The sequence below is a fragment of the Spinacia oleracea genome, chromosome 4 (genome assembly GCF_020520425.1).
Source record: "Spinacia oleracea cultivar Varoflay chromosome 4, BTI_SOV_V1, whole genome shotgun sequence".
In the NCBI taxonomy this organism is placed as follows: Eukaryota; Viridiplantae; Streptophyta; class Magnoliopsida; order Caryophyllales; family Amaranthaceae; genus Spinacia; species Spinacia oleracea.
In genome coordinates, this window is record NC_079490.1 from 127,099,935 (window position 1) to 127,109,948 (window position 10,014).

General features: G+C 37.7%; 1 long non-coding RNA gene across 1 annotated transcript; it reads left to right on the forward strand.

Annotated features, from left to right (window-relative positions):
* Window positions 1-3,396: 3,396 nt before the first annotated feature.
* On the forward strand, window positions 3,397-8,759 carry LOC110787969 (uncharacterized). The gene is made up of 4 exons (XR_008919286.1): window positions 3,397-3,864; window positions 4,076-4,183; window positions 6,930-7,053; window positions 8,563-8,759. It is a non-coding gene; the product is annotated as an uncharacterized lncRNA (long non-coding RNA).
* The last annotated feature ends 1,255 nt before the right edge of the window (window positions 8,760-10,014 follow it).

Below are 10,014 nucleotides of genomic sequence, written 5' to 3' on the forward strand. Positions count from 1 at the left end.
GTTACCCAAGGCTATAGGGCGATAATGTTTAGGATCGACAGGAATTTCTAAGAGCCTAAGTTGTTCCATGAGCCAAATCTGCAAAAAACGGGTACGATCAGATCAATCAATAAAAAAATAAAAAAAAACGAAATCTGGGGGCGCAGTTTCAACGCCCAGGACCAGCGCCGAAAATTCTAACGCCCAGCCCTGGGCGCTGAAACTCAGCTCCAGGCAGTATGGAAAAAAAAATACATGTGCGCAAGGAAAAGATCGATTACCTGCAGCAATAGGGGGCTCCCCTTAAAATATTCAGATTTGGCATCCTTCTTCAGCTCATCCGCACTCAGCAAAGTCTCGGCAACAACCAACGGTATAATAGAATATCAACTTTCCATCTGGCTAATCAAGGGGATCAACCTTATGTCACCGAACTCACCATTGTTATTCGACAGCAAATAATGATTCAACAAGAAAAATACAAGGGCTCGAATGTTCAATTTCTGTTCGGTCATATTTTTACTAGGCCTAAAGTGATGTTTTACAAGCTTTGCCAAATTAACCTCATCACCTATAACAACCTCAGCAAGCATGTTAGCATCTAGTCCTAGGAAAGCCCCTATGGTTGTTTTACCCTCTTCAATGGTGCCAGGGGTGGCAGGAGTAGCATTAGTAGGATAACCAAGGATCGCGGCAAATTCGTCTAGCAAAGGACATATTTCGTTGCCCCGAAAGACAAAAACATGATGATCGGAATCCCAAAAGCTTAGGGCTGCATGCAGAAAGTTATAATCAATATTAATTTGTTGTAAGCCTAAAAGTGCCTCTAATTGGTGTTCTTTCAACAAAGCCTTTTCTGTAGGAGTAAGGGCTCGTAGCCAACGCCTAACAGCTCGTTGGAGTGAGAAGGGAGGAATGGACATGACAAAAGCAAGGAGGAATTAAGGCTAAGCAACTACAAGAGAGAAGAAAATTGAGAGTGATAGAAAATAAGGACGTATCTAGCCCCTATATATAGCTGAACACATCAAGTGACATCCTGATCCCATTCGGAAACGCGTTAAGAAATCCGAAAACCCAAAATCCCATGGCTGGGCGCCCAAATAATTAACGCCTAGCCTTGGGCGCTGATAATGCAGCCCAAGGCCCGGATCTCACAAAACGCGGAACAGGAAAGGACTTAAAACCGTGTTGCTAGACACGAGGCCCTATTGCAATCAAGATCAAGCCCAAAAGCACCTTTAGCACCCAAATAGCAAAAAATGAATATTAAAACTTGGTCAAAACTTAGACTCGTCTCAAGGAATATATGTGTACACTCGTTTTAAAAACAAATATGAGCAAAATAAATATCAAGGTCATTCTTCGAAACACCAAAAAATATTGTTAAGTCGTTGGTTTCTCGAAATGAAAAATGTTTGTTTGTCAAAAGATTAATCCGGGCCAAGCTAAACCGGATATTATTATAAAATAAAACGTTGTCGCCCGAAAATTGAAGTCGCACTCCACGACTTCGCCAAAACAGCACACCACTATAAAGGTCGCTCAGCACAACCCCAAACATGATTAAAAGACGCTATAAAATACGTACCTCTCTTGGCGGAAAATGACCGACAACCCCAAGTGCTTGGGGGCTCGCGAAAAAACATATACCCCAACAAAGAGCGTGCGGATTCAAAATCATATTCCCGGACTACGTTGCACGCAGTCCCATGTTTGGATAATCTCAAAAGAACGGATTTCGACCTCAGAGAAAAGTCGTCGTTAACACTTGTACATGGTCCTCTGATCAAAGACCAAGTGGTGGCAAGACTCGAGCCGTAAAGACTAGATCAAAACCACAAAAGAAGACGATCACAAAACAAAGGTCCGTCCAAACCCGTTGTCAACCCACATTCAGGTTACAACTAAGTCCGAGCATCTCTCGAAAGAATTCGCTCTTGCAAGAATGAATAAAAGAAATTCTCAAAAGAAATCACGATGAACAAAAAAGGGGAACTTGCCCAACTTCAGTTGGCAAGATCGCGTCACGAACCACGCGAGTTCCCTAATCGAAAAAACGAATTCAGGGACGTCCACCCTCAGCGGACAGGGCTCGCCCACCCTCAGCGGGCGGGGTCTGCGTCACTAGCCGCGCAGGTCCTCAGTTTTCGAAAAAAGAATCTTAAAAAAAAAACAAAATGAAATAGGCTCGCCATCTTCAGCCGGCGGGGTCTACGTCACAAACCACGTAGGTCCTTATTTTCAAAAAGCACAAACAAATTTCAAAATAGATTCGTCCACTTCTATCGGACGGGGTGTCCACCCTTGGCGGACAGGTTCGCCATCTTTAGCCGGCGGGGTCTACGTCACAAACCGCGTAGGTCCTTATTTTCAAATTTCAAAAACAGATTCGTCCACTTCTATCGGACAGGGTGTCCACTCTTAGCGGACAGGCTCGCCATCTTTAGTTCGAGGGGTCTGCGTCACTAACCGCGCAGGTCCTTAGTCGCTGCAGCGATAACTTTTTCTGGTTTTCCGTTTTTCCAAAAACGAACGATGTGAGTAGTTTTCCTTTTTTTCCAAAAATTAAAAGGATTGGTTTTCCGTTTTTCAAAAAAAGAACGATGTGCTGGATTTTCCTTCGTTTTACGTCCCATAAAAACAAGGGGGTTTTCTCGTTTAGCTAGCCCTGAAAATGAGAATCTTTAAAAACATTTTTTACCTCGTGGTTGGGCTTGGCCGGGCCCAATTACACTTTATAGCTTTGATTTCGAAAACATCTGTAGCTACTCCCAATGACAAAGTGAGGGAGTTTCTACGCTTCTTTAGATACTTCCAATGACAAAGTGAGGGAGTTTCTATACTATCCGTTGACAAATCCCAATGACACGTGAGGGACATGTCGACACTTCAAGTGATGACCCTTAAGTCAAATGTTATCACTCAGGGGCTCGTGAGATCCTCGCAAAAAACAGGTCACCATGACTCGTGTGACGCACTCCGTCTAATACTTTGACCATCGTCTTACCCCAATACTCAGTCAAAGTGGGGGCTAACTGTAGACACCTACTTTTGTCCCCAATCCCGAAAGGGAAGGTTCGATGATGAGAACATAAATCTCCACTTGACAAAGCATCTCCTATAAACACTAGTAGAAAAAACCCCTGTTGTTGCCCCCTTGTTGCAGCGTACATGTATTAATACGCTTCAACAACCGGTAGGTCAACGCGGGTCAAACCCTGTAAAGGGTTGTTGCAGCGTACAAATTAATTGCCCCCTGCAAAAAAAGTTTTTGCAGCGTACAAAGTAAAAGCCCCCTGCAATAGCCCTTTTATTTTGCAGCGTACAGGTAAAAGCCCCCTTTAATAACATTCTTTTCGCTGCAAAGTTAATTAAGACAAACATTTCGTCATAAAATCTCAGGACCAAATTCGAGCACTCAGTACTCCCTCTTTCTTCCTTCAGCTTTCCCTGCGTGAAGCCATTTTCATCGCCCGTCGCCGGTTGTACTTACAGAGTGAAGCCATTTTCATCTTCACTCTGAAAGTAATGCAAATCCTCCAAACCTCTCACTTCCTCCCACTCTCTCTCCTCCCTAAAACCCCTCTTAAACCCGCAATTCCCATTTTCCATAACCCTAATTTCCACCCCAGTTTCTCTCAACTCTCTTCTTCCTCTCCCCTTCTCTCAATTCCCCCCAAATCCTACGCTTCTGATGAATTCCCGGTCAACGAGACATTCCTCGAGCAATTCGGCCCAAAAGACACCGAAACCTAGGAAGAAGCACAAAAGCGGAACTGGGTCGAACAAGGTTGGGCGCCATGGGAGGAGATTTTGCTACCTTGCTCGACCATCTGGGTGGATTTTGCATCTTCTATTTTGCAGTTTTAGATCTGGCTTTAGGTAACGTAATTTTAATTTATCCGTTAACAATCTTTCGTTTGAAATTGGTTCTTTCATATTTTGGGTTTAAATTGTAGAACTAGGGATTTGCTTTTCTATTTGAGTGAATTGGCAGCTCAACGAACATCAATTATCGATTTTAATAAATTTTATTCCATTTTGTTCATATGAATTCATGTTTTCTAAGTGCCGTAAAAATTCTTTTATGAAGTCGATGTAGATGAGATTCGGCATTTGAAATTCAATCAGGAGTTCATGAAGAACTACTTAGGCTCCTAACAGATCTATCCTCTAGAATCGGAGTTTCATTTCATTTCAGGTACTAATTCTCTCTTCTTTCATGATCTGATTATTATTTTTACTATTTTATGAGTAAATTGTTGAGAGTTTGAATTACTTTATATGTTATCAAGATTATGAGTAGTTCTCCAACAATATTTCTACTTTTGTATATTAGTATATCTCGATCCTCTAGTTTACACAGACTATGTAAAGGAAAGTTATTCGCAAATTTCATATTTGAGTATGAATATTATTTATTGTCTGATGTATGAGGTTCATTGCATAGTTTAGAGAATCAATTGCTATATCTGAGTAATACCGTAACATAAGTGCTATTTACATATGCTTTATTCCGGTGTTTTCTTTTTTCTAATTGATTTAATAATTTTGTACACTTTCATGACATGATGTTGAGATGACACTGACAGAGGATACTATATATAGGTGGAGTGTAGTAGCAGTATTTACATGGTGATAATACTAAGCTTTGTAGTAGCTTTATTTCCAGTAAGATGATAACATATTATTCAAGCAGTCACATAACGGTTTACTTGTTGTTAAGCAATTGGCCCGAACAAGAGGAGGGCAATATTAATGAACTGGAATCCCTTTGTACATTGTATTTTTTAACGGGCCATCATTTAGTCCTTTTTTATTCCTATGCATTTGTGACTGTTGTATAGTCATCAAAATAATGATTGAAAACCTTGTAGTTATAGGCTTATAGCCATACTTGCTGTATTTGCAGTCAAGATGTCTAGCGACCATGGTCAAAGTAAAACGACCATATTCCATTCCTAAGTCAAATATTCAAGTTAGTCTAATTAATGATAAGTGCCAGTTATTTGATTAAAATTATATGATGTTATACTTACGTAGAATACTCTCCCCCCTCCCCCTCTTAAAATGATGCTTGGTATGGATTCTTTGCTTTTGAAATAAATTTTTTTGGCTGCAGATTGGATTTTGGGGGTTTGGTGTACTGATTTTGGGGGTTTAGTTTGAACACATTGAGGGTTTATCCTATTTCCAGCATGTTCTTTTAGTCGTATAAGTTTGCCTGGAGTTCTTTCTGTTTTCAGCATGTTCTTTTACAGAACGATTTCTCTAAACCAAATAGATTTATGATGTGATATATGTCTCGATAAGGGACTAAAATCGAAGCTAATTGGTGAATGGCTTAGGAACTTGAAAAGGAAAGAGAATGCAACTCCTTTAGCCTTTGAATTTCCTGTTTTTGAAACAAATATTAAATATTTCCTGTGCTGGATTTTCGTGTGGCTGCTTTTCTGTGCAGTGGTGTGGCAGTAATGTTTTTTTAATGTGATTCATTGGTGAGGTGAGGTTTTCTGCATTTTTCTGCTGTTACTCTTGAAATTAGAAGGTGGCTGCTTTTTTGAAGTGGGAACTTGAAAAAGTTGAAACCTCTTGTGAAGGTTGAGGACGAAGGTGACACTGGATTTATGAAGCTTACTAATGTTTATAATTAATCTTTTTCCGGAGTTGTGTTAAAAGAACCGAGTCAACGGTTTACTTGGATGAGTAACGTAATGCCAATTCCCTAACCTTCTTTATGTGAAACAGTAGGTGTAATGGATGCTAGTAGTAACCTGAAATTTCACAATATGAGTATATGACCTGGTATTAAAAAAAATAGTGTGGAAAGCCAGAAAGATGGAGTATAAATCTAGATGTTCTGCATGTGTTCTACATTTGGTTGAGTTGCCTAACGGATTACTCAGGTCTTTGATAATCTTTGTCCTAAATTCTGTGAATCAAGGCTGCTTTTATCAAGCTGCACATTAGTCAAATGATGTTGGCCCTTCATTTTCCTCACTCGATTTTCTTCATAATTCTAGAACTTTGTAGTTAGTATCATAAATCAGCTTGAATATCTAATATAATTCTTAATGTGAATGTCGAATGACGGTGTCTCTTGTCCCTGAAGCTCCTTTTATTTTAACTTAACAGAAGCTGTAAAATATATCTACAAGACGGCAATTTGTGTTTTCACAGGCCTTCTTAAACTTCAAATAGAGAACATCCCACAAGACTGACTACTGTGACTAGCCTCACTGCTATGATTTATGATCTACCTTCACTCTTTGTCTACCTCCAGTATTACGTAGTATGTAATTAACTAATCATCTAAAACCTTGCATTCTTCAACATTTTCGTTTGAGAATTAGTTTGAACTTTAAACAGTAGTGAGTGTTAACTACAGAATCTCAGTTGTACTTCTTCCTCAAAATATTTTCATTTGAGAATTAGTTTGAGCTTTTAACACTTAAGTTTTGAACTGAAATATGGATTTTTTTTAGAAAATACAGACAAGTATTAACACTTGGACACATACCCGTCTTTATGTTGAGTATGCGATCCAAGTAAGAGTATGCAGTTATCTTGCATTTCTTTGCCTTTGACAACCCTCCTTGGATGCAACTCTTATCTTAGCACATGTGATTAACCACTATCCACTACTATAACAATCATATTTGGGACAAAAGAATCAATTCCTTAACATAAAAGAGCATATTTACTCAATTACTCGTCATTCGCAGTCCAATCCCCTCACCACAAAAAAAAGCAGCATTGAGGTGTGCTTTATGAGTAAGAAAGAGTTCTTTTTTAATTTATGCTAATTTGTCCGATAAGCTGACTTTAATATGTTGTAATCTCTGTGTCATTAGATTAGTTTATGCTACTTTTATTGTCTACTTTACCATTCCATCTAATTGAGTTGGTTGTTAATGAATAATGGGTTTGGTTTGTGTTCCATTCAGGATATGTATCTCAGTCCCTTTCATAACGAACCGACAAGGACAACGCACACGGATGGCCACTTATTTTACTACCAATAGCTTCAGTTTCTGATAAGACTCCTTTCTTAATATATCACCGTATAAGGTAATTAAGCATATTCTATCAAAAACTGATGTAAAGCTTACCTACTTATAGCTTCTGATAGATGCACCAATATCATATCTGCAATTTGATTATTCATAATATGTTTTTATTTCAACTTAAAAGGATAAAATATCTATTGGAATTATATCAGAAAGTACAAAAAGTGCACGAAATGCCTTTGGATTTACCAAAGTGAATTCTCAGAGTTTGAATCTTGTAAAATATTGTCCATATGTACACAAAATTTAATCTCATGAACAAAGTTGCTTTTGAACTTAGTTTGTGATTGGATAGAGATGATTATTATACAAGCTTCCAACCTTATATGATGCAAGGTTCATTTTTAGTGCGGATATTCTAAGTATTTCCTCCCTGAATTCTTCCCATATGAGCTTGGGTATCGAATTATATATATATATATATATATATATCCAGCATTATCATGAAGAATTCTAGCTTGAATCATTTAGTCTTGTTTGCGTGTTCTTTACTGTCTTAGACCATGCTGATATAAGGATTCATTTTAAACTTACTAAATGTTTTATATGCTTAGTTTTAACTTTCCAGGACTCATTCCAATCCATTTAAGCACATTAAAGGCTCTTTGTGTCGTTATAGGTCATATTTAGGCTAAAATGACATTTTCGCTCCCAACTATGAACTTAAGAACCTAAGGACTAATTTTAAACTTATTATATGATTAATATGCTTAGTTTTAAGTTTCTAAGACTTATTTTAATCTATTTATGCACACTTAATGCTTGTTTGATCGTTATAGGTCATATTTAGGCTAAAATGAGGCATTTTCGCTCCCAACTTTAAAATAAAGAACCTAAGGACTCATTTTAAACTTATTACATGTTTAAAATGCATAATTTAAACTTTCTAAGACTCGTTCCAATTTATTCATGCACCTTTAGGCTCATTAGGTCGTTATAGGTCATATTTAGGCTAAAATGACATTTTTGCTACCAACTTTGAACTAAAGAACCTAATGACTTATTTTAAACCCTTTACATGATTAATTTGCTTAGTTTTAACTTTCTAAAACTTATTCCAATCTATTTATGCACATTTAAGGCGTGTTTGGTCATTATAGGACATATTTAGGCTAAAATGATATTTTCGCTCCCAACTATGAACTAAAGAACCTACAAACTCTTTTTAAACCTTTTACATGATTAACATCCTTAATTTTAACTTTCTAAGACTCATTTCAATCCATTTATGCACATTTAAGGCTCATTGGGTCGTTATAAGTCATATTTAGGCTAAAATGAGGCATTTTCGCTCCCAACTTTGAACTAAAGAACCTAATGACTCATTTTAAACTTATTACATGTTTAATATGCATAACCTAAGGCTAGATGAGGCAATTAATTAATTTTCCTTACTCTTGATTCGTTTTCTAGACTATTATGAAAATGTCATTAGTTGCTTGAATGTTAAAATGTGATATTTAATTTGCATTTAATCTAATGTTTAATTGAAATTTATGTTTTTGTAAAGGTCTACACTCCGAGGAATGCGTCTTATGCTAGTGAGGAAATTGATGTGGTTCGTGAGGAATGGGCTAAGTTTTTTACCAGCAAGTATTTATAATTGGCCTGAGCGCGCTTGATCGAGTTGGTTTAGTTGTTATAGAACAATCTTTTATATTAAAATGTATGTGTTCGTTGAAATTGGAACATATATTTAAATGTAATACGTGCACTTTGGTTTTGGGATATATAGTATACAAAAACACCAATTATTGTTTTTATATTTGTTATGCAGGGTGCGACGTTCTATTATTGTTGTGACAGGTTTCTATATTTGGTGCAAGACACTATAGGTATCCCTAAACAACACTAAATTTTTCCCGCCAAAAGTGCTTTGTTGGAGCGTACATATATATGTGTACGCTGCAACAAGGGTGTAAAATTTGGCAAAAAACCACACTTGTTGCAGCGTACAAATAGATGTTCCTTGCAACAAGTTGGGTCTTTTGCAGCGTACACCAATTTGTACGCTGCAACAAGTCAAAATTTTTGCCAAATTTTGGCACTTGTTGCAGCGTACACCAATTTATACGCTGTAACAAGTCAAAATTTTGGCCAAATTTTGGCACTTGTTGCAGCGTACATGCATATGTACGCTGTAAAAAAGCACTTTTTGCAGCGAACATTGTACGCTGCAACAAGTTCAGACTTGTTGCAGGCCCCCAGTTGCAGCATACGATGTACGCTGCAACAGGGGTCTCAAAGCCCGCTGCAATAAGGGTTTTTTCTACTAGTGAAAATAACGAATCTCAATCACCCTTTTCATTTCACCCGAAACCTGCTATTTATAGAAACGTGCTATTTATGGAAACGGCCCAGACCCTATTTTCAACGCCTGGCTTTGGGCGCCGAAGATGGGCGCTGAAATTACCTGGGACGTGTTCTTTCCTAATTCCTCGTGGATTAGAGTTCTACAATTCTATCTTTCCACGAACTCTTTTCTATAAATATAACCCCAAGTTCGACGTGAAAACACACACAATTCATATTCTGAGTATTGACTCCAACCCCTAAGCCTAAGCCTAACGCTGCGAAATTGATCACGCGTTCTGTCGCAATCGATCCAAAAATCGAACAGAACGTATCCTGCCCCGTAGTTTGAGATTCGTTAAATAAAAAGGAGAAATAGCAAAGTCAAAGTGGTTAGTTTTCTGAGAACCGTGACGCACCTCTCAAGGGTGCGTCCTAATGTGTCCCTTTTCCATGATTTAATTGCTTTCCTTGCCCTTTTATGAACTGTTAAACTAATTAAATGTGATTGTTCTATCACGCCTAATAAAGATAATATGTTGGGAAATTGGATTATCATGCTAGGTCCCTTAAAACAATCTAAATCAGATAATCGCGATCGATCCAGTGTTATATGTTGCATATTGTTAAAATCGACTCAGATTAGTTTAATAGTTAACGCATGTCCCTT